The sequence below is a fragment of the Schistocerca nitens genome, chromosome 3 (genome assembly GCF_023898315.1).
Source record: "Schistocerca nitens isolate TAMUIC-IGC-003100 chromosome 3, iqSchNite1.1, whole genome shotgun sequence".
Lineage (NCBI taxonomy): Eukaryota > Metazoa > Arthropoda > Insecta > Orthoptera > Acrididae > Schistocerca > Schistocerca nitens.
This window is the reverse complement of record NC_064616.1, coordinates 193,312,613-193,337,275: the sequence shown is the minus strand read 5'-3', so window position 1 is coordinate 193,337,275 and position 24,663 is coordinate 193,312,613. Positions and strand designations below refer to the sequence as shown.

General features: G+C 44.3%; 1 protein-coding gene across 1 annotated transcript in view; it reads left to right on the top strand.

Annotated features, from left to right (window-relative positions):
- The window catches only part of LOC126249547 (uncharacterized), a 385,639-nt gene that overhangs the window by 179,124 nt on the left and 181,852 nt on the right, over nucleotides 1–24,663 (top strand). The gene's annotated exons all lie outside the window — the stretch shown is intronic.

Sequence of the window (24,663 nt, the reverse complement as noted above, 5' to 3'; positions counted from 1 at the left end):
GGTAGCACGAAGTATATACGACACGACGACTTGTCTGTAATAAATTATTCGTCGTGAATCAGACTACCTATCAGTGAAAAACGCAATCTAAATCCTCACAATACTTTCTGAGATTAGTCTTGACATACAAATAGAAAAACGCGGTGGGGGACTTTAAATTATCGTATATGAGCCAACTGGTACGAAATACTTACAAATTATATACACAAAACCTTCCTCGTAAATCAGTCTATTTAACGTTGAAAACAGTATCAAAATCCGTACGGTTGTTCTTCACATTAGTCTTCACAAAGAGACAGAAAAACGCGGATGGGGTCTTTAATACATGATATGTGCAGATAGATTCCTGTATTTTATCCGGTTACATTATCTGGTATATGTTTAGTTCGTACTACGATGTTTGTTATACACGATTTTCACGCGATTAAAGTATATTTAGCGTAAGTATTCTTAGCATATTTCCAAAGATATTCGTGTTGTTTGCATTCTCTGAGATTTTCCAAAATTCGTACGGTAAATAAGAAAGGAAGTCATTGATATTAGCTTCTCTGTTTTCTACACTGACTGAAAAAAATCACAACACCAAGATGGGGTTGTGCTACATAAACCAAAGATGCTACCCGTATGTCTACATCTCAAAGATGATGTCTATTTAAATTTCGCCCCAGTAACATAAGAGTGGCGCTAGTAGCTCCACTAGAAGGATACAAATCAGATTTGATTTAAATATATGTTGTAGTAGTCGTGAGTGTTAATTACCTTTGAGGCAGGACGTAGTGAGTTCATGTTAGTCAGGAATGTCTTTAAGGTGACAAAGACGCCATTATCAGCAACTCACTGAGTTTGAACGAGGTCATGTTACAGAACTACGAAAAACTGAATGTCCCTTTTGCGATACTGCAGAAAGACTTGGTACGAACTGTGCTCGATCGTTCGCAGCCGTGGCCACGAGAACGCACAATCGCAACAAGACCGGGCGCCAGACGGCCACGTGGTACTACTGAGAGGAGGGAAGACCGTCGTATGGCTATGGCTATGGTGTGTCGTACTGAATCAGCAATCTGAGAAGCAGTTGGCACCACTGTCACACTACGAACTGTTGCAAATCAGTTACTATAAGAACAGCTCCGGGCCAGACGCCCTGGACCCCAAACCACCGCCATTTGCGTTTCAGTGGTGTCAAGCGAGAACTCATTGGATAGCACGGTGGAAATCTGTTGTGTTTTCTTATGAAAGTTGTTTCTACTCGGTGCCAGTGATTGCCGTGTGCTGGTTAGGAGGCCAGTTGAGGGCCTACAACAAACCTGTTTGCGTTTAGACGCACTGGACATACATCTGGTGTTGTGGTCTGGGATGCGATTTAGTATGACAGGAGGAGCACTGTTGTGGTTATCCCACGCACCCTGACTGCAAATTAGTTCGTCAGTCTGATGATTCGACCAGTTGTGCTCCCATTCATGATCATCATTCCAAGGGGTGTTTTTCAACAGGATAATACTCGCCTACACGCCACTGTTGCAACCCAACATGCCCTCTGTATTGGTGGGATTCGAACCGTCGCTTCGCCCTAATCTTTCCTGCCACGGCGAACGCTAATTGCTTGCATTTTTTCATTTTGTTCTTTATTATTCGTTGTATTCGGTCATAGCGGACGTCATATGACATCCGTTTAAGTTCGTTGTTGATCCCTTCTCAGTTATTGTATTCGGTCATAGCGGAGGTCGTATGACATCCGTTGAAGTTCGTTGTTGATCCCTTCTCAGTTTTTTTATTACAGAGAGTAGCCAGCTCTCTGAACGAACACGCTCAGCTACCGTGACGGCGTTTGTTTGACTACAGTGACTTCTTGCGGTCGGTCCCTTCGCGCAGATATATCAGGTACATAATAGACGCATAAAACTTCTCATGCGGTTTTCTCGGAATTGCCAGAGCAGCGCACCTTACTACTTGCCCATCGTCTTGTTTTAAAGGCTTGATAAAGGTGTGCAATGTTTGAAGTAGACCTGTGATCCCAAGGTCGTTGCCTCCCCTTGTGAGGTTTTCCTCTATATCTAACTTCAGAAAGATAGGAACATACATAGACTGACAAATAAGTGAATGACCCAGAAGATATGGTCGGATGTCAAATGGTTCAAATGGCCCTGAGCACTGTGGGACTTAACTTCTGAGGTCATCAGTCCCCTAGAACTTAGAACTACTTAAACCTAACTAACCTAAGGACATCACACACATCCATACCCGAGGCAGGATTCGAACCATCGACCGTAGCGGTCGCGTGGTTCCAGACTGTAGCGCCTAGAACCGCTCGGCCACCCTGGCCGGCTGATCGGATCTGAATGTGATTTTCGTACAGGTACAAACAATCGGTGGGTATCAGAATATTAGAGCTGCATTCTTTGTGACAAGTAAAACGATCACCAGCGTGCATTACTGTTGTCCTTGTTCAGTGTTGTTACCAGGTCTGGTAAGTAATATAATGGCGTGAACAGCGTCAGTTGCTGAGTTATTACTGCGAAGGACGTGAAGGTGCCGCGTACACGTGTGAGACAGCGTTGTCAGCACCTGACAGTTTGAAAGGGGCCAATTGGTCAAATCGAGCAGTATGCGGATTTTGGGGAATTCTGATGTGACAATGGTCCAGTGTTGGAATGCATGGAAACGTGAGGGCAGGCATACGTGTCAAGGTTCTGGTCTGACCACCACAAGGCAGGATCGCCGTATTGTGCACCAAGCACATGGTAACCACTTCGCATCTGTGCCTGCCACGTAATGGACTCCCTGAAACATTGTGTGTCAACTCTTACCATTGGTCGTAGACTAGCAGCAGCCAGACTGGAGACTTACCGTCCCATGCGCTGCCTGCCGTTCCATTGGCTCTAAGCACTATGGGACATCTGAGGTCATCAGTCCCCTAAGACTTACAACTAATTAAACCCAACTAATCTAAGTACATCACACACATCCCTGCCCAAGGCAGGATTCGAACCTGTGACCGCAGCAGCAGCGCGTTTCCGGACTGAAGCGTCTAGAACCTCTCGGCCACATCGGCCGGTTACCTGCCGTTAAGAGGACGCACATTAATTACGTGAGTTTTTTCTTTTTAATTTTGGAACCCCTCCCCCATGGTGAGATGTAGAAGGGCCCCGTCGCCCTCCTCATTAGAGATGTTTGCCGCGCAGGCTGGTAAAAATTAATAAAAACGGAAATTTATGTATTTGATTGAAACACTTTAATAAAAAATAGTTTTATTTATATAGTATATTAAACAGTGTTTTAACACGCGATTAAAAACATTTTATTTCAAACAAACCTGAGTAATATTCGGTGGGACGGACAGACAGGGACAGACAGACAGAAATGCTTTACGAACGTAGTATTAACCATTTTGACGGATCCCTAAAAAACTGACCTTTCTTTCACATGTTACATACATTAAATGTCCTGAACCTTTACTTGCTTTTGCAGATGAAAGACAACACCGTTTGTACATTTCCTTGAGCCTTACGATTATGTAGGTTTTCAGTCTCTTTTTGTACGATCGTTAAGAGATTTTTTTGTCGGTGAACTTCATCGTAGCTTCCTTCCACAAACGGATAATTTCTTGCTCGCACTTGTGTTTCGACTCGTCTGTCGACATGCTGCTTTACATATGCATTTTAAAAATGTTGATACAAATTCGTGTCGAACACAATAACATCGGCTTTATATGAGATGCAGAATATCACGATTAACTCATTGACTGACACTCTGTTTTCAGCCAGTGCTGCAGGGGGAACTCCCGAAACGAAATTTCACACTTGTGCGGCACTTCATTCAAATCTGGGAAATCCAGGCATGCAGACGTGTAAAGCATTCATTTCACTTCAGAGAGGCCACAAAGGCTGGGGCACTTTCTGTGTGGCGCGGCATACATTTTATAAAACAAAATGTTATCCATTATAGTAATGTGTGTTCTCTGAATTAAAAAGTTGACGAGAGATTTTGATTGCCACCCCGCCCGCTTTAAATGGGGTACGGTGAGATTTTGCCGAACCCCTTCCCCTCTCGCGCAATGAATGAACGTCCCCTAACAGCACGACACAAAGGGCTGCGTTTGGAATGGTGCCATGACCGGAAAGCACGGACTGCTGACGAATGGCGTCGCATTGTGTTCGGCGATAAAACGCGATACTGCACTACTCCGGATGACCATCGTTGACGATCATGGCGTTGGCCTATGAAGACGTCGGGAAGTGACGGTGTGGGAAACCGTCGGGTATGACTTGAGGCCACGGCTGGTAGTGACTTGAGGGAACTCTTGACGGTACGTCGCAGATCTCCTGCACCGTCGTGTGTTACCTCCCGTGCAAAGTATCGTGCTATCTGCTGTATCCGGTGCAAACGTCAGAGAAACAGGTGAGAAACGGTGACGCCGGAATCGAGCAATGGGGAGGACCCGACACAACGAGAGAAAGTCAATAGCAATTTACACGCTACATAAACGATCTGGTTGATGGTATTGACAGCGGCCTTAGACTGTTTGCCGATGATGCTGTAGTCTACAGGAAAGTAGTATCACACGAAAGTTGTGATTAAATCAATGAGGATTTGCAGAAAATAAATGCGTGGTGTAATGACTGGCAGTTATCTCTCAATATTAGTAAGTGTAACCTACTGCGTATAACAAGGCGAATATCCCCATTAATGTACGAGTACAAAATAAATGCCCAGTCTTTGGAAGCGGTAACACCCGTCAAGTATCTGGGTGTGACTATTCGTAATGATCTCAAATGAAATGACCAAATTACACAAGTAACGGGTAAGGCGAACTCTAGATTACGGTTTATTGGTAGATTCCTGAAGCGATGCAGTCCTTCAACAAATGAAATAGCTTACAATACGTTTGTTCGTCCAGTCTTGGGAGTATTGTTCGTCTGTATGGGAGCCTTACCAGTTGGGTCTGATTCAAGAGATTGAGAAGGTCCAAAGAAGAGCGGCATGTTTCGTGACTGGTACATTTAGCCATCGCGAGAGCGTTACAAATCTCATAGAAAGTTTGAATTGGGACACCCATGCAAATAGACGGCGCGCTAAACAGAAGAGGCTGCTCACTAAATTGCGAAATGCGATCGTCACCGAGGATGTAGAGCATATATTATTACCACCAACTTTCAAATCGCACAATGATCACCATTCAAAGATAAGGGAAATAAGAGCTCGTACTGAGGCGTTCAGACAGTCGTTTTTCCCTCGCACGATCCGCGAGTGGAACCGACGGGGGGCGGGGATATGACTTTGTCGCGAATTGTGCCCTCCGCCACACACTGCTTGGTGGCTAGGGGAGTATATATATAGATATGTAGATAACGAAGTGCGACGAACTTTCGACACGAAGCTGTCAACAGATCGAGTACGAGCCACAGACCAAATCGAGATCAGAGAGGAAAACCAATATCAAATAGTCAGTAGTACGGTGGAGACTGTAACGAACGCTATCAGACGAAGTACGTGACTGAATGAGCGGCACCTGCTCTTCTCCTAAAAGACAACCCTGACTGTCTGTTCTGCACAGGGTAAGGTTTGTAAAATTGTTCCTGCATTCCCTCGAAGTGTATTTGTGTTCGCCGGCCGAAGTGGCCGTGCGGTTAAAGGCGCTGCAGTCTGGAACCGCAAGACCGCTACGGTCGCAGGTTCGAATCCTGCCTCGGGCATGGATGTTTGTGATGTCCTTAGGTTAGTTAGGTTTAACTAGTTCTAAGTTCTAGGGGACTAATGACCTCAGCAGTTGAGTCCCATAGTGCTCAGAGCCATTTGAACCATTTTTTGTATTTGTGTTCACCTAACTGTTTTGTTTGTGATCCCTGCGTCGTGAGCTCTGACGCGTGTGTTTTGAGCGTAGCTCACTGCCGAAGCAGGTCGGACCACCTGGTGGTCCGTCGTCTGTGCTGCTGGTATCCCAGCCTTGAAACTAGCCGATTGTCAGACTGCCGCGAAGTTTCATAGAACCTCCAAGTAGTCCGTTTAATGCAAACCCATATTGGGGATGCGTTATCCCTCGTGCAAGGCCCTGGTCGAGTAATCACGCGGCAAGTGCAAGGCGAGTCACAGAGCTCTCCCTCGCACCCCTTGGAGACGAGGAATATGGGTATCGGCTGCGTTTCCCCATACTGCGGACGCGTATTCTAGCACTGGTCGGATCAGTGCTAGATATAGCGTAATTCCACAGAGTGGAGGAAGCGTTGATTCCGGATTTAATAGGGGGTAAAGTACCATCAAACGGGCATGCGCTTTCCCGCAGACCTCATGAATATGCAGCTTCCAGGTCATATGCCTATCAAGTGCTACACCTAGATTCTTAGCCGTGCGAGACCAGGGGACGGGACCTCCCACAATTCGCAAAGGGTGAAGGTCCTGGGCACTCTACGTCGCGTTATTACCACAGCCTGGTTTTTAGTGGCATTGAACTTATGGCGCCTTTTCATAGCCCAGGATCATAGGACATCGCATGCCTCCTGTAAACAGCGACGAACGACGTCCATCCTTTGGGAACGCGCTTTGAGTGTGGTATCATCTGCGTATAATACTAGGTATACCCTATCTGTGTGCGGTACATGGGCTGTATACAAGGAGTACAGCAGGGGGCCGAGAACCGACCCCTGCGGCATTCCCGCACGTATAGGTCTGTTAGCTGAGATGCCGTCTTCGGCACGAACGTGAAAAGTCCGGTCACGCAGGTAAGACGCGATGAGTGTGACATGCGACGCCGGAAACCTCAGTACAAAAAGTTTGTAGAGGAGGCCCTCGTGCCACACGCAGTCAGAGGCCTTGGAGATGTCAAGAAGCACCGCCCCTGAGTACTCCCGACGCTCCAGGGCTCCCACCGCGTCCTCGACAACACGCAGTAGTTGGTGTTGCGGTCGAGATGTGGCGGTTTTATGACAGCCGTGAGGGACACTATTGGCAGGTGTATTCACGTGGCGACACGGTGGGGCACTCAAGGCGAGTGCAGCGCTGCAGCGACATTGCCCTCAAGCGGCCATCGAGATCCATCTATTCCGGCGGGCATTGAACTTCCGCGCGGCCCGATACCAGATGATGATGATGAAATTTTGGTTTGTTGGGCGCTCGACTGCGTGGTCATCAGCGCCCGTACCAAGTCCCAACTTTTTCGCAGTCCTATTTCTTACACAGTCCGATCTAGCCACTGTCACGAATGATGATGATGAATTGATGAGGACAACACAAACACCCAGTCCCCCGGCCAGAGAATATCCCCATCCAAGCTGGGAATCGAACCTGGGATCCCGTGATCCAGCGGCAGCAATGCTAGCCACTAGACCACGAGCCGCGGACCCCGATACCAGGCTATCGTTTTTAAACACGACATTGCTCAACTACACATAACACGTATCTCTATGAACTGGCTACATGGTGTTGAGGTACTCTTGTGGCCAGCAAGATACCAGCTCGAACGTCAGCTGCGTCCCAGCGCCAGCATTCAGGATGTCGAGGCCCAGTTACAACAGCTGTGGCCCACTTCTTCAGGAGAGGATACAACAACCTGGTCAGATACTGATAAGTGGGATCATACTACAAAGTACTTAGCACATTTGGTTCTAATGGTTCTGAGCACTATGCGACTTAACATCTGGGGTCATTAGTCCCCTAGAACTTAGAACTACTTAAACCTAACTAACCCAAGGACATCACACATATCCATGCCCGAGGCAGGATTCGAACGTGCTACCGTAGCGGTCGTGCGGTTCCAGACTGAAGCGCTTAGAACCGCTCGGCCACACCGGCCGGCTCTTAGCAAATTTGACTCGAATTTGTGAGCACTCAGATAACATCACATACCCTCTCGACACGTGAAGTTTCATTTCGTTTCCTCCTCCTCCTGTGGGTGCTTCACTTTTTTTCGCAGGGCAGCAAAATAGGGCTATTCAAAAAGAAGGAACAGATTTCAACATTTATTGCTTCCAAACTACTAAAGACAGAAACAGTTCCAACGTTCCTAAAAAATGGTTCAAATGGCTCTGAGCACTATGGGACTTAACATCTGAGGTCATCAGTCCCCTAGAACTTAGAACTACTTAAACCTAACTAACCTAAGGACATCACACACATTCATACCCGAGGCAGGATTCGAACCTGCGACCGTAGCAGTCGCTCGGTTCCGGACTGAAGCGCCTAGAACCGCTCGGCCACCAACGGCCGGCCAACGTTCCTAGAAAGAGAAAGGTTCATAATTGTATGCATTCAATGTGAGCACCATGTGTTATACGACAAATATCAAAACGGTGGCTCATTTCCTGCCACACACGAAACAGCTGGTCTCTCGTTTCCGAATTCACAGCTTCAACAATGCGACGTCGCAGACTTTCTTCAGCATCTTTTTCGTAACCCCACAGATAAATTCTCTAAGGACGGCTGACGTTACCTGAATAATACCATTCCAGGACGCTGGATTGGAAGAGGAGGAGCAGTGGATGAACGTCGTCACCGCTAGCGTCCCAGGTCTCCAGACCTCACACTTTTTGAGTTTTATCTGTGGGGTTACGTAACAGACAGCCCTTTTATCCACCCAATGCCTGACACTCTCGAAAGTTTGCGACATCGCATTGTTGAAGCTCGATAACGAGAGACCAGATGCTTCGTGTGTGGCGGGAAATGAGCCACCATTCTGATATTTGTCGTGCAACACATGTGCTCACATTGAAAGCATAAAAATTGTAACTTTTATCTTTCCAGGAGCTTTGGCATTGTGTTTCTATCTTTGTAGTTTGGAAGCAATAAATGTTTGAAATCTGTTCCTTCTGTTTGAATAGCCCTGTAGATTCACATTAGATCATTTAATCACTCTAAGGTAAATAACTGAGAAGGCATGGGAATTCAGTATAGATGTGCCACATGTTACTTCTGGATTTCAAAAAGGCCCTTGATAGCATACGTCGGCAGACACTCCTAAATATACTCTAAAAAAGTTCATCTGAGTAGTTAAAACGTGTACAGACGATACTTTTTGTAGTATGTCGTATAAGAGAAACTCAAAATTTCGAGGTGTACGGAGGGCTGAGACAAGGGGACGCCATTTCACCTACTTTATTCATTGCACGCCCCCCCCCCCCCCCGCCGGAGGTTCGAGTCCCCCCTCTGGCATGGGTGTGTGTGTTGTTTTTACCATAAGTTAATTTAAGTGGTGTGAGTCTAGGGACCGATGACCTCAGCAGTTTGGTCTCTTAGGAATCCACACACATGTGAACATTTTTACTTTCTTCAACCTTGTTTTAGAAAAGATCGATAAAGAATTTGATTCAAATAATCCACAAGGAATCCAACTAAATGAGGTGAACATTAGTAGACATGCCTATGCAAATGATGTAGTATAGTAATTGCAAAACATAATTAATCAGAATTATGCAAAATTATTACAAAAATGCTCAGAGAAGATGATTATGTGTTAAAGAAGAAAAGACAGATTACCTGTTCATAAGTAAGAAAATCAGAAATGATGTAGAATTGACTTCACTCTGAAGACTATTGACCGCTTCAAGTACTAAGAGACTCATTTTCAGTAACAACAATAGATGGGACATAGAAATAGGTGCCCGTCTAGAAACAACGAGCAAAACATACTTCAGTTTCAGCAAAATTCTAAAGAAAAGCTCAATAAGTACTAGCTTCAAAACGCGCTTGTATCAGTCGACTATTATACACGTAACATTGTAAGGATGTGAAGCATTAATATTTGAATATAAACGTTAAGCAAAACTATTAAAATTGGAAAGAAAAATACTAAGGAAAATTTTTGGACATGTACATTATAAAAATAACATGGAATGGAAAGTAAGAAATAAGGAAAAATCTTGGAAAACCATAACATCGTCGAAGTACTAAAGAATAGAAGGCTGAACTGGGCAGGCCGTATAGCAAGAATGGTAAAAAACAGAATAGCTAGAATAACATTCTGCAGAACAGTAGGTGGAACGAGAGGAAGAGGAAGACCCAGAATTAAGAGGAGAGATAACATCCAAGAAGAGACAACTAGGACGAACATCAACAGAAAATTTGTCATTTGCTATTGTTAAAAAAATGACAGCTCGGAAACTGGCCGAGTAGTATCTTTACAGTGGGCGTTTAAAGAAAAAAGTGTTGTGAAAAATGACCAGTTTAGTTCAAAGTTTTCGTTGTATGATTCTTTACAATTTTCGTAAAAGCTTAACTCATTCGGTGGATGATTTTTTACGATTTTAATAAAGACGTAAACCAACTAAAATGCCTCGAATGGATTCGGTCAGCGTTTGGAATCCAATCTTATTCAGAAAAGACTGTTCCATATTGGTTTGCAGAATTTCGTCATAGTCGTACTTTCGTCAGCGAATAATTTCGTTGAGGTCGATCAAAATCGCTTGTTGCAAATAAAATTGATATTGTGCGCAGAATGATATTATGAAGCGTAACGTAAGATAGACCCAACGTTACACGTATCGCAGACTGCAGTACGTTTCATTTTGCATCTAAGAAAAAGATGTGTTCACGGTGGATTCCGCACAATACGGTGGACAGCCTCGTATTAATTAATATTAGAAAACCCTCAAAAAGTCGACCAAGGAAACACAAAATCCGCGTACAACGTCGTCACAGGAGACGAACTTTTGACATACTCGTACGAGCCGGAAACTAAGCAGTAGTGAACTATTTACGTGGTTCGAGTTGAACAGAAACCAACAAGGTGGTTCGTTCGCGGACTTCCTGCAACCAAAGGATGGCCGCTTCCTTGGGTGATGCACTATATGTCGCAACCATTGCTTTGGAGTTTAGAAAGATCCAAAACGGTTTCGGCTGAATATTATACGACAAACTTTTCCACAGGTCATCAATGAAATCAGGAAAAGCAATCGCAAACGTCGCACCATTCTTCATCGTAAAAATAACAGCTGTCACAGCACGTCAGACGTTTGAAGGGTGAAAATGTTAACCCTTAAATCCATGATTTTATTTATTTCAAGCTGTAAAAATTACCACGTTTAGTTTACAGGGCCTACATTACGAAAAAAATATTAAAACTTTTTGAAATTAAATTAACAAATCATTATTGTTGACAATCGCTACAAACAAAAAAACAGACCTAATTTCAAATCTATCGTAAAGACACTCGAATTAACTGTCTACACCATATCTACTTACGTTTTCAAAATAAAGTAATTTTCAAACCTACAAATAAATGCACAAACACCAAAAAAACGTCTCTACTTCCCGCCAAAACACACGCGCGGCAGTAAATCCACACAGCTGATTGTCGATCTGGTTCAGTTCATCCTGCCATTTACGATCGCTATGAAGAACTACTAGCAGCTTAGCAGCTGCAGTAGAGTGTATACACTTAACTACATAACGAATTTGATACAGAATGTTGCTCAGTATAGGATACATCAAAGAAATGAAGTCTGTAGCTGATCCGCTACACTATGCATTAAACGGTTAAATCTCCCATTTGTCAGGGGAATAAAAAAACAATATATCTCTTTTTTTACATAATTTATTTATATCCAAAAAACTGAGAAGGTATTCTGACACCGCAGAATTATGCTGCTCGCTTCATCATTGCAAAAATTAATGAGACAAATTAGAGAATAAACAATTTATTTAAAGCTTTCGAAATGTCATACCAGGGAACTAACTGGTTCTAAGTCCGGTAACAAAGTTTTTGTCTCAAGTTACTGTAACACTGAAGCACGACGTTTTATGTCTGATAATGTAAGTGCAGCGATATAGCAGTAATGTTTTAACTAGTGGGATGATAGACAACAATAACCATTTCTTATATCTTTTTAATATTGTACAAGGGAATAACAAAATTAAATTCAAGAAAAAATCCCTCGGTATTGACTTTGTTCCCTACATAAATGCATTGTTGGGATCAGATGTTGCAAAGTTTACTGTAGAGCTTCCTGAGATATTGTGGAACAAATGCTTACATTGTCAAACTGATTACGCAACTGATAAACATGGTTGGCCTGAGACGAAGTACGGCAAAACACATATTAGCCATAGCCTTTCCTCCTTTGGATATATTGACATTTTTTAATTCTTCTGCTTCAGAGTAAGAATTTCAGTAGGTATTTAAAACAGATGAGTATGAGGCACTTTGATCATACTGCACTTTGAGATATTACACACCGTCTTTGAGCCTTCCAAGGCTTGATCGGACGGAGTTTAGAGTTTAGTTTAGTTCTTTAACAACAATGTTTCACCAGAAGCTTTAAAATCAAAGGAGTCAGTTTTGTACGTTTGAATTACATGGGATGGGTTTATAACTTTAGCTGGCTCAAGAATTTTGTAGAACGAAAACTTTAACGCATGGCACTTGTAACTCTAGGGAGAGGCACTGCTTGGTCCGAACTCCATGCACCATCTAGTAACGAATGTCTGAAATATTTCCTTCGCGATTTGGCACTTGGAACAAGTTTAGGGATATGCAACAGAAAACCGAGAACACAGTAGCATAAAAACGGTTTTTTATTCAAAAATTTCATATAGCACACCTGTCATGTCCATTCTTCAGTTGATTATCTGACAGAGGAAAAGCATCGGGTTCATGTCTCATTGGCCGCATTCACTGGACTTATCTCCTCACGATTGCTTTTCGTTCCCTGTTATCAAATGACAAATGCATTGACAGCGAGCTTCTTCAACGTATGGAATCGTTGAATCCTTCGAAAACCATTTTTTTTCTTGAGGCACTGACATCAGAATGAAAAAATGTTCCAAAGAATTACTTCCAATGCATGCGAAAGTATGTAAATTTTAAGGGCGAATGTTTTGAAGAACAGTAAAACGATTTGTATAAATTTTTTCTGTCATTGTTTTTGCAAAAACTGAAAATGTGGCTTCCCTATTCGCAGCACTGATTTCTGTTTCTGAAGTTTTTATGTGATTATGAGAATCATTTCTAACCACGTTACCATGAAATAAATTATCACGAAATGATACTGGATTCGTAATCGACTACAGCTCGACGTAGCCCGCATCCGGCCATACTGATCGAGGTTTTCCGCGGTTTCCCTAAACAACGTCAGATGACTGCGATTTCTTCATATTTTTTTCTTCATTGTTGTTTCATCCCCCTCGCCGCCTATGGGCGGAGGTTGGGCTGTCAGCTGTACAATCAATCCCCTCTTAACCGAAAGGGTTTATACAAACCCAAGACGAAAACAATAAATTATAATACAGGTATAATGTAGTTGCAAATATGAACCAGAGTCGGCTGCGTTGGAATGACGAGAATGAAATTTTGTGCCGGAGTGGAACTCGAACTCGTACACTACTGGCCATTAAAATTTCTTCACCACGAAGATGAGATGCTACAGACGCGAAATTTAACCGACGGGAAGAAGATGTCGAGATGCCGTTATATGCAAATGATTAGCTTTTCAGAGCATTCACACAAGGTTGGCGCCGGTGGCGACACCTACAACGTGCTGACATGAGGAAAGTTTCCAACCGATTTCTCATACACAAACAGTAGTTGACCGGCGTTGCCTGGTGAAACGTTGTTGTGATGCCTCGTGTAAGGAGGAGAAATGCGTACCATCACGTTTCCGACTTTGACAAAGGTAGGATTGTAGACTATCGCGATTGCGGTTTATCTTATCGCGACATTGCTGCTCGCGTTGGTCGAGATCCAATGACTGTTAGCAGAATATGGAATCGGTGGGTTCAGGAGGGTAATACGGAACGCCGTCCTGGATCCCAACGGCCCCCAGCAGTCGAGATGACAGACATCTTATGCGCATGGCTGTAACGGATCGTGCAGCCACGTCTCCATCCCTGAGTCAACAGATGGGGACGTTTGCAAGACAACAACCATCTGCACGAACAGTTCGACGACGTTTGCAGCAGCATGGACTATCAGCTCGGAGACCGTGGCTGCGGTTACCCTTGACGCTGCATCACAGACAGGAACGCCTGCGATGGTGTACTCAACGACGAACCTGTGTGCACGAATGGCAAAACGTCACTTTTTCACATGAATCCAGGTTCTGTTTACAGCATCATGATGGTCGCATCCGTGTTTGGCGACATCGCGGTGAACGCACATTGGAAGCGTGTATTCGTCATCGCCATACTGGCGTGTCACCCGGCGTGATGGTATGGGGTGTCATTGGTTACACGTCTCGTTCACCTCTTGTTCGCATTGACGGCAATTTGAACAGTGGACGTTACATTTCAGATGTGTTACGACCCGTGGCTCTACCCTTCATTCTATCCCTGCAAAACCCTACATTTCAGCAGGATAAAGCACGACCGCATGTTGCAGGTCCTGTACGGGCCTTTCTGTATACAGAAAATGTTCGACTGCTGCCCTGGCCAGCACATTCTCCAGATCTCTCACCAATTGAAAACGTCTGGTCATTGGTGGCCGAGCATCTGGCTCGTCACAATACGGCTGTCACTACTCTTGATGAACTGTGGTATCGTGTTGAAGCTGCATGGGCAGCTGTACCTGTACACGCCATCCAAGCTCTGTTTGACCCAATGCCCAGGCGTGGTTGTTCTGGGTACTGATTTCTCAGGATCTATGCACCCAAATTGCGTGAAAATGTAATCACATGTCAGTTGTAGTATAATATATTGGTCCAATCAATACCCGTTTATCATCAGCATTTCTTCTTGATGTAGCAATTTTAATGGCCAATAGTGTATTTCCCACTTTACGTCAGCGGTCGCCTTAACTGCTTCGGCTATCCCTGCACGAATCACGGCCAGACCCAAACTTCCGTATGTCGCTGTCCATGTGGCACGCAAGCTGCACTCGTACATCCAGGTATGTCCGAAGGAACATTGCATCGTACTTCTTAATAACGGGGGCACTGCTATTTCGTAATAAATTAAAAGGTGAAGTATTAGCAAATGATTTTAATGTTTGTGAAAGGATGAATTTTATAAAGGTTTTTATGTGAAAGAAACTAGATTTTTTCGTTAAAAAAATAAGACAGGAAAAAACTAAAAGGTAAAATAAAAATAAAAGGAATTCCTTCAAAACAGGCGCAGCCGATTTTCCACCCCATCCCCGCCCAGCTGAGCTTCGGTTCGCATGCCCACGATTTGGACACGGCGCTTAGCTCATGCCTTCTGCCGTCTCTACATTTTTCGTGTGCTTTTACTAGAACCGAGAGGAAAGGAAATCACTCGCGCGTACTTGACAGCGTATATGAAGAGTTATTTGCGATACGGAAGTAGCGCTTGACGGTGTGTAGGAAGAGAAAGTAACTAAGCCGCCCTAGAAAGTAAGCTGCACCGCGTTATAGCGAAGCGCTGCTGCACACCCACACCCGCAGCTCTAGCTGAGGCGAGAGTGGTAGACGTGGCGCGCCACGCGCTCGCGAAAGGCAGTCAGCGGAACCAAACGGTCGCTTGTTCTAGCGACATGCGTCTGGCGCCTGACCCCCCACAATCGACTCAACTTGTTTCTAACGAAAAATGTGAAAGCGAGACTAACCAACTGGCACAGATTTCCCTATCGCAGAAACTTTTTAATCCGTAGAGAGTGCGGTTTTGTTTGAGGAACGATTGCTTCTTGCAGTACCAGGTGTGGATCGAGAGCTCGAATCTGGCTAGGGGAGCGGGAGGCACATTCTGTTACTGCCCTCTCCTCCTCCATGCCAATAATGGCATGCTGGCGCTCCTATTATTAATGTACCACGGACGCCTAGGATATTAATAACAGTAACAATAAAAATCTATAATACTAAACCTGAACGACATTTTCACTCTGCAGCGGAGTGTGCGCTAATATGAAACTTCCTGGCAGATTAAATCTGTGTGCCGGACCAAGACTCGAACGCGGGACCTTTGCCTTTTGCGGGTAAGTGCTCTGCCATCTGAGCTACCGAAGCACGACTCACGACCCGTCCTCACAGCTTCAATTCTGCCAGTACCTCGTCTCCTACCTTCCAAACTTCACAGAAGCTCTTCTGCGAACCTTGCAGAACTAGCACTCCTGGAAGAAAGGATATTGCGGAGACATGGCTTAGCCACAGCCTGGGGGATTCCAGAATGAGATTTTCACTCTGCAGCGGAGTGTGCGCTGATATGAAACTTCCTGGCAGATTAAAACTGTGTGACGGACCGAGACTCGAACTCTGCACCTTTGCCTACCCAGGCAAGTGCTCTACCATCTGAGCTACCCGACTCACGCCCCGTCCCCACAGCTTCAATTCTAACAGTACCTCGTCTGCTACCTTCCAAACTTCACAGAAGCTCTTCTGCGAACCTTACAGAACTAGCACTCCTGGAAGAAAGATATTGCGAAGACATGGCTTAGCCACAGCCTGGGGGATGTTTCCAGAATGAGATTTTCTGCCGGCCGCGGTGGTCTCGCGGTTCTAGGCGCGCAGTCCGGTACCATGCGACTGCTACGGTCGCAGGTTCGAATCCTGCCTCGGGCATGGATGTGTGTGATGTCCTTAGGTTAGTTAGGTTTAAGTAGTTCTAAGTTCTAGGGGACTTACGACCACAGCAGTTGAGTCCCATAGTGCTCAGAGCCATTTGAAGGCAGATTAAAACTGTGTGACGGACCGAGACTCGAACTCGGTACCTATTGCCTTTCGCGGACAAGTGCTCTATGGTCCTGAGTTCGAGTCTTGGTTCGGCACACAGTTTTAATCTGCCTTGAAGTTTCAATACTAAACGTGTAATTATTTAACAGCTTACAGGGGCAATAAAAATTTTATTTCTAATATTTAATATAATTATTGACCAAATTTAAAAACTTAAAATGCTCTTAATCTTCTTGTTAAGAGGTATAATCTCATATTAAAGATTTAACATTGTGTATACAGAGTGTATCATAATTAATGGCACAAACGTGTACAGTTGAAAGTAGGCGGTACCAGAAGGTAAAGAGTCTAAGTAAACATGGGCTACAAAATACCTTTAGATCTATGTGCTCTTCATCTTTAATACCGTGAAAAAATCTCTTCTACTTCAAGCCCTTTGTTTTCCATATTTTGAAAGATGGTAGCACGGACCAGAACAAGAAAAAAATGTCTAGCAGGCATGGGCTCTGTAGTGCATATCTAGAGATCTGTGAGCACTTGTTCGGTGATGATGATGATGATGATGATGATGTTTGGTTTATGGGGCGCTCAACTGTGCGGGTATCAGTGCCCGTACCAAGTCCCAACCTGTGCTCAGTCCAATCTCACCACTTTCATGAATTATGATGAAATGATGAGGACAACACAAACACCCATTCATCTCGAGCAGGTGAGCTTGTTCGGTAGAACAGATGTTTCACATAAACGAAGATGAACTGCTCCTAGATCTTAACATATGCTCTTTAGAGCCCATGTCTACTGGACACTTTTATCTCGTTTTGGTCCGTACTAGGCCTTCCCAAAGTATGGAAAGCAAAGAGCTTGCCGTTGAAGAGATACAGTGGAGTGAAAAAGTCATGGGATACCGATATGCACATACACAGCTGGCGGTAGCATCGCGCACACAAGGTATAAAATGGTAGAGCATAGCGGAGCTATCATTTGTACACAGGTGATTCAAGTGAAAAGGTTCCCGACGTGATTATGGCCGCGTGACAGGAATTAACAGACTTTGAACGCAGAATGGTAGCTGGAGCTAGACGCAGGGGGAATTTCATTTCGGAAATCGTTACGGAATTCGATATTCCGACATCTACAGTGTCAAGAGTGTGCCTAGAATACTACATTTCATTCATTACCTCTCACCACGGACAACGCAGTGGCCGACGCCCTTCACTTAACGGCCGACAGCAGCGGCGTTTGCGTAGCGTTGTCAGTGCTAATAGACAAGCAACACTGCGTGAAATAACCACAGAAATCAATGTGGGACGTACGACGAACGTATTCTTTAGGACAGTGCGGCGAAATCTGGCGTTAATGGACTATGGCAGCAGACGAACGATGTCTGTGCCTTTGCTAACATCACGACATCACCTGCGGCGCCTTTTCTGGGCTCATGACATAATCGGTTGAACCCTAGACGACTGGAAAACCGCGTCCTGGTCGGATGAGTCCTTATTTCGAGATGATGGTACGGTTCGAGTGTGGGACAAACCCCGCGAAGACATGGTCCCAAGTTGTCAACAAGGCACTGTGCAAGCTGGTGGTGGCTCCATAATGGTATGGGTTGTGTTTACATGGAATGGACTGGGTCATCTGGCCCAACGGAACCGGTCATTGACTGGAAATGGTTATGTTCAGCTCCTTGGAGACCATTTGCAGCCATTCATGGACTTCATGTTGTCAAACAACGAATTTTTATGGATAACAATACGCCCTGTCACCGGGCCACAATTGTTTGCGACTGGTTTGAAGAACATTCTGGACAGTTCGAGCGAATGATTTGGCCACCCAGATCGCCCGACATGAATCCCATCGGACATTTATGGGACACAATCGAGAGATCAGTTCGTTCACAAAATCCTCCACTGGCAACACTTTCGCAATCGTGGACGGCTATAGAGGCAGCATGGGTCAATATTTCTGCAGGGGACTTCCAAGGACTTTTTGACTCCATGCCACGTCGAGTCTCTGCACTACATCGGGAAAAAGGAAGTCCGACACGATATCAGGAGGTCTCCCATGACTTTTGTCACCCCTGTGTATGTTTCACAGTATGGGGGATCAAGAAGTGCTCATAGCTCTTAAGGTATGCGTTTTCGAGCCAATGCTTACTGAGACTTTTTTAGCTTCTTTTATCGTGTACTTTCAACTGTAGTGTAACTCGCGGCGAGCAATTTATCCAGACTAGATGCATCCTGTATCTGAGAATGAGAGTACTTACCGACGTTCAATAAAAACTGACCGAGCGAGGTGGCGCAGTGGTTAGCACACTGGACTCGCATTCGGGAGGACGACGGTTCAATCCCGCGTCCGGCCATCCTGATTTAGGTTTTCCGTGATTTCCCTAAATCGCTCCAGGCAAATGCCGGGATGGTTCCTCTGAAAGGGCACGGCCGACTTCCTTCCCTAATCCGATGAGACCGATGACCTCGCTGTTTGGTCTCTTCCCCCAAAAACCAACCAACCAACCAATAAAAACTATTTCAAACCTTTCCGAAACTTTTTCTCGCTGACACCCCACCAAATGACGTAAGGAAAAAAGTTTATCACATTCTACATTTTCGCTGTTCAAGCAGTAAATCTTCAGCATCCGGTTTGACGTTCTGATTTATTACTTCTTTACTACTAACTCTATACGGAGCACATGTTCCAAACATTATCCATATATACCACTAAACGTACATGTAAATCATATCATTATACGACACGTAGTTCAGAAGATATGAGGTCATAAATATTGAGATGCGTGCAAAACTAGCTTTTGTTTAAAGCGGAGCACAGATTAATCAGACTTTATTAATCTAGTGTTTATTAACGAGTGCACTTAGCAACTTCCAACAAATTTGAAACATAATTTCAAACCTTTTGTAAACTTTTTCTAGCTTACGTGCTTTACGTCAAATATTTAACACGTTAACTCATTTGTAAAGTAATCAGACGTTCTAAACTATTTTATTAACGGTAGTACGATGCTTTAATCAAACGGAGGTGGGATGTTTACTGGTATAAAACATCCTAACATAATAATAATTTGTTTATATCAGTAATTAGTACATCGCTTTAGCATAATTTCGAAGAGACGGAAATTCAGAGAAAACGATCGCATGAAAAGTATTGTCTAAACTCTGTTTCCATGTTACTTTATCGTCCGAAAGTTTGCTGAGGTATAATCAAAATCCCCGAATGTGCGCAGCGGATAATTGACCAAATTGTCTATTTACGGCCCTAAATGTACGTCTTACTGTCTGTTAAATAAACCTCTTTTCTATGTAAAAGTTTAAGGTTCAAAGAATGTTTATATTTTCCAAGGAGCAATTATGATGCTCTAATTCTTACGTAATGTTGTTCAAATTAATAAATGTAGTGCACTGCGTGTAGATCACCAAATAAAATATCACACTGCAACGTTAGCAGTCAACTATACTCATAAAATAAAAGTGCTATATTGGAACAAACTGGTGCATATATTGTGAAACTGATTATAATTATTGTATTGTATTGAAATGGGGACCTAGAAACGACGGAGAGGCTTCGTTCCCGCCGTAGCTCTCAGTGGTTCACAACCACACAACAGGCTACAACAGTCCACCCACCCCACCTCCGCCCCACACCGAACTTACGGTTATTGTGCGGTTCAGCTACCAGTGGAGGCATTTCAGCAAGCTGTCGTGTCGACACACATCTGTCATTTTGGATGATTTGATCAATGGTCTCCTTATTCACATTACTCACTGCCGTCGATGGTCTACCGCATCGTGGATTGTCCAGAAGAGAGAAATCGCCTTCTTTAAACCTCTGCAACCACCGCTGGATACTGCTGCGATCCACTGTGTCCTCCCCATAAACAGGGAGCAACTTCCTGTGAATCTATGTGGCAGAGTCATCGCCGGTCTTGAAGAGCAACTCCCATCACCGACCGTTGCCGCAATCTGACATCTAATTCACGGTCCATTATGGCTAACCTGTAAATAAAAGAAAATACTTTTATTTACCAACTTGTAGCTAAATGTTCCAAGTATGTTCACAAAAAATTGATTCTCCTCCTGCAAAAAATAAAACAATTAGAGACGTATGCGCAAAACTTTTTGAACGCACTTTGTAGTTAAAGGAAGTCAAAAAAAGGGCGCAATGAAGGCGGTATAGGCGGACCGTTACAAGCAGCGTGCTACGGATCTGTGGCGCAGGGATTTAAATACACACCAGAACAGCAGACATGTACCTGCAAACAAACAACCAAAATATAATTGTATCATTTTATTTTTTCGAGGTGATAATTAAAACTTTGACTACCGCTTGTATCATACGAAGGTTGAAATCTGCGTGCTAAAACAAACAGGAATTCATAGTTTGCATTTATTGTGGGCAAGCACACAAGTGACAACCTATTGATTACAAACTGATACAAAAAAGATCGGTTATTGAGACCCTATATAATCTCGAAGTGCTTATCATTGTGCGTGGTGTTTGCAAGCATATTAGAAGTGGAAAAAAATGGTTCAAATGGCTCTGAGCACTATGGGACTTAACATCTGTGGTCATCAGTCCCCTAGAACTTAGAACTACTGAAACCTTACTAACCTAAGGACATCACAAACATCCATGCCCGAGGCAAAAAAATGGTTCAAATGGCTCTGAGCACTATGGGACTCAACTTCTGAGGTCATTAGTCCCCTAGAACTTAGAACTAGTTAAACCTAACTAACCTAAGGACATCACAAACATCCATGCCCGAGGCAGGATTCGAACCTGCGACCGTAGCGGTCTTGCGGTTCCAGACTGCAGCGCCTTTAACCGCACGGCCACTTCGGCCGGCCGCCCGAGGCAGGATTCGAACCTGCGACCGTAGCAGTCGCGCGGTTCCGGACTGAGCGCCTAGAACCGCTAGACCACCGCGGCCGTCTATTAGAAGTGGATTTAGAACTTCGCGTGTGGGGCTGTAGAATTCATTGGACCATCGATGTACATGATGTGGAACGTTGTGTTACGAACGTGTTACGTCTCCATTTGTCAACGGCGGCTGGAGACTTTTTCTGGCAGTCACAGGGCATGCTGCGAGATTTCTTAGCGTCTCGAGTATAGAACTGCAACTAGCATGAATCTTCTGAACAACGTGACTGGGAGGGATCAAAAATGGTTCAAATGGCTCTGAGCACTATGGGACTTAACTTCTGAGGTCATCAGTCCCCTAGAACTTAGAACTACTTAAACCTAACTAACCTAAGGACATCACACACATCCATGCCCGAGGCAGGATTCGAACCTGCGACCGTAACGGTCACGCGGTTCCAGACTGTAGCGCCTTTAAGCGCTTGGCCACCCCGGCCGGCTGGGAGGGATCTTCAGGCTCTTCAGAATCAAACAGAACAGAACAGAACTGCCCTCACAAATGCATGTTGGCACTTATTAAATCATAGGTGCACACCTCCAAGTTGCCTGTGGAGTGCTTAGACGTAGGTCCTCAGCCATTGGAGAGAACACGATCCTTTCCCACCAATCGTAATGTTGTTGCAACACATATGCACTGTCTTCCCCATCCAAACTTCCCATAGTCGTTCTACGGACTTCAGTGGCTGTCATACCAAAAATGCTGCTATTTCGGTCGAATCCATTTGAGGTAACCCAACGTGTTCTTCAGGTTAACGCGTTCTCCTCACGGTTAATCCTCTAGCTAGACGTGATGAGATCGAGACGTTCGTCGGTGTTCATTCCTTGGCATCGTTAAGTTTTAAGTAGGCTAACGTTGTCAATGGCTGTAAATCCTCTTCGGGGTCGAAAATTTTGTCGGCATATTGGGTTGGACGAATACTTGCATTTTAGTCACAACAAGTTTTGACGATTCGTCGTAATGAATTTAGGGCATTGTAAGCCATGATGGAGCATTGAGGAAGTGTTGCATCAATCTGTATAGTGAACGACAGTCTGTTTACTAGAGTAGGCCTACAACACAGCAGAGACTAGCCTTTTCTCTGGCCAATGTGTTCGTCCAGTTCAGGATAGTGTTTGATCAATAGAGCCGGCCGAAGTGGCCGTGCGGTTAAAGGCGCTGCAGTCTGGAACCGCAAGACCGCTACGGTCGCAGGTTCGAATCCTGCCTCGGGCATGGATGTTTGTGATGTCCTTAGGTTAGTTAGGTTTAACTAGTTCTAAGTTCTAGGGGACTAATGACCTCAGCAGTTGAGTCCCATAGTGCTCAGAGCCATTTGAACCATTTTTGATCAATAGAAGCGAGTCAAATCGCTGATCAGTTTGTTAGTCAGAGGAAATGATTCGCTGAAAAACAAGACGCCATGGAACACCTTCGATTTGGAGGAATCATAGTGGTATTAATATGTGCTGTCTGGGAGTTGAAGGGGACGACTGGGTGGAGCCGGCTTTCATATAACACATCGATCTGTTCCATGATTTTCTCGCCTTTTGTCACCGTATAACTCTAGGGAAACTTCGATACTCTATACGTTTACCACGAGATATCGATTAAGTTTGGCATGCCGTTCTTCGAGCCAGTAACTGTTTTTATCGCAATTAAAGCAGATTAAGGTTACGTCTGTAAAGTTTTTCTCTTTCTTTTTCACTTCTTGGAACTACATATAAAAAAATGATAGTACAGCCACAAACTAATGAGCGCAGTAAACGTGAAAGAATATTTTTCTGAAATGCTCTAGTTGCCTGAAAAATAAATAGCCACAGTTTTAGATGCCATCTCTCAACTCCGTTGATGTTTCTTCTGCAGCTTTCATCCCGCACAGAAATCAGTGTGCTGTATTTTAGAACCATTTTCCTTTTACTCCTTCCATTCTGTAGGAGAATTTCTATTTTTGTAATGTGCAAAAGATGGTGGGTAGAAATTACTCGCTCATACCTGTATTTTTTAAAAATATAAATGGTAAATGGCCAGCAAGTAGCCATATTTACAAATGAAAGTGAACGTACAATGACTCGTTCTACATCATTAAGAGTAATCGTACAAATGACTCGTTGAGTACGAAACCAGCTCACCATCATGGGCGACTGGCCTCTACTGCGGATTACGAGGCGAGCGACGATGGGGTCTTAAACTATAGGATGCAAGATTAAAGAGCAACATTTTTTGCCATTACTCCACCTCTTGAATGTCCTTGACTAGACGAGAAAAGGGAAAGACGGAGTGGCCCCCTCTCTCGCCAGGGGCGGCACGTACTGCGTGAACAAGGCCAGCCGTCATACGTGGGCAGGGCGAGAGAGCGAGTCCGTGACCGGACAAAGGCCCACACCTTCGCTAAACGCTTTCCATCCTTCCGCACCAACACACACTACCTACATCTACGTCTGCATCTACATGGCTACTCTGCAAATCACACTTAAGTGTCTGGCAGATGGTTCATCGAACGACCTTCACATTAATTCTCTGTTATTCCACTCTCGAACAGCGCGCGGAGGAAACGAACACCTATATCTTTCCGTGCGAGCTCTGATTTTCCTTATTTTATTATGAAGATCGTTTCTCCCTGTGTAGGTCTGTGTCAACCAAGTATTCTCGTATTCTGAGGAGAATGGTGATGATTGAAATTTCATGAGAAGATCCCGCCGCAACGAGAAACGCCTTTTTTTAGTGATGTCCAACCCCTATCATGTATCATGTCCGTGACACCCTCTCCCCTATTTCTTGATAATACAAAACGCGTTGCCCTTCTTTGAACTTTCTTAATGCACCCCGTTAATCTTATCTGGTAAGGATCCCACACAGCGTAGCAGTACTCCAAAAGAGGACGGACAAGAGTAGTGTAGGCAGTTTCTGTAGTAGATCAGTTGCACCCTCTAAGCGTTTTGCCAATAAAATGCATTCTTTGGTTCGCCTTCCCCACAACATTTTCTCTGTGTTCTTTCCGATTTAAGTTGTTCGTTGTTGTAATTCCTAGGTATTTAGTTGAATTTACGGCCTTTAGATTTGATTGAGTTATCGTGTAACTGAATTGTAACGGACTCCTTTTGGCACTCATGTGGATGACCTCACACGTTTCATTATTTACGGTCAATAAAATGATGAAAAATAAAAGGAAGGCTTCTGAAGTGCCAGTAAAGATGGAAACAGGGGACGGTACCG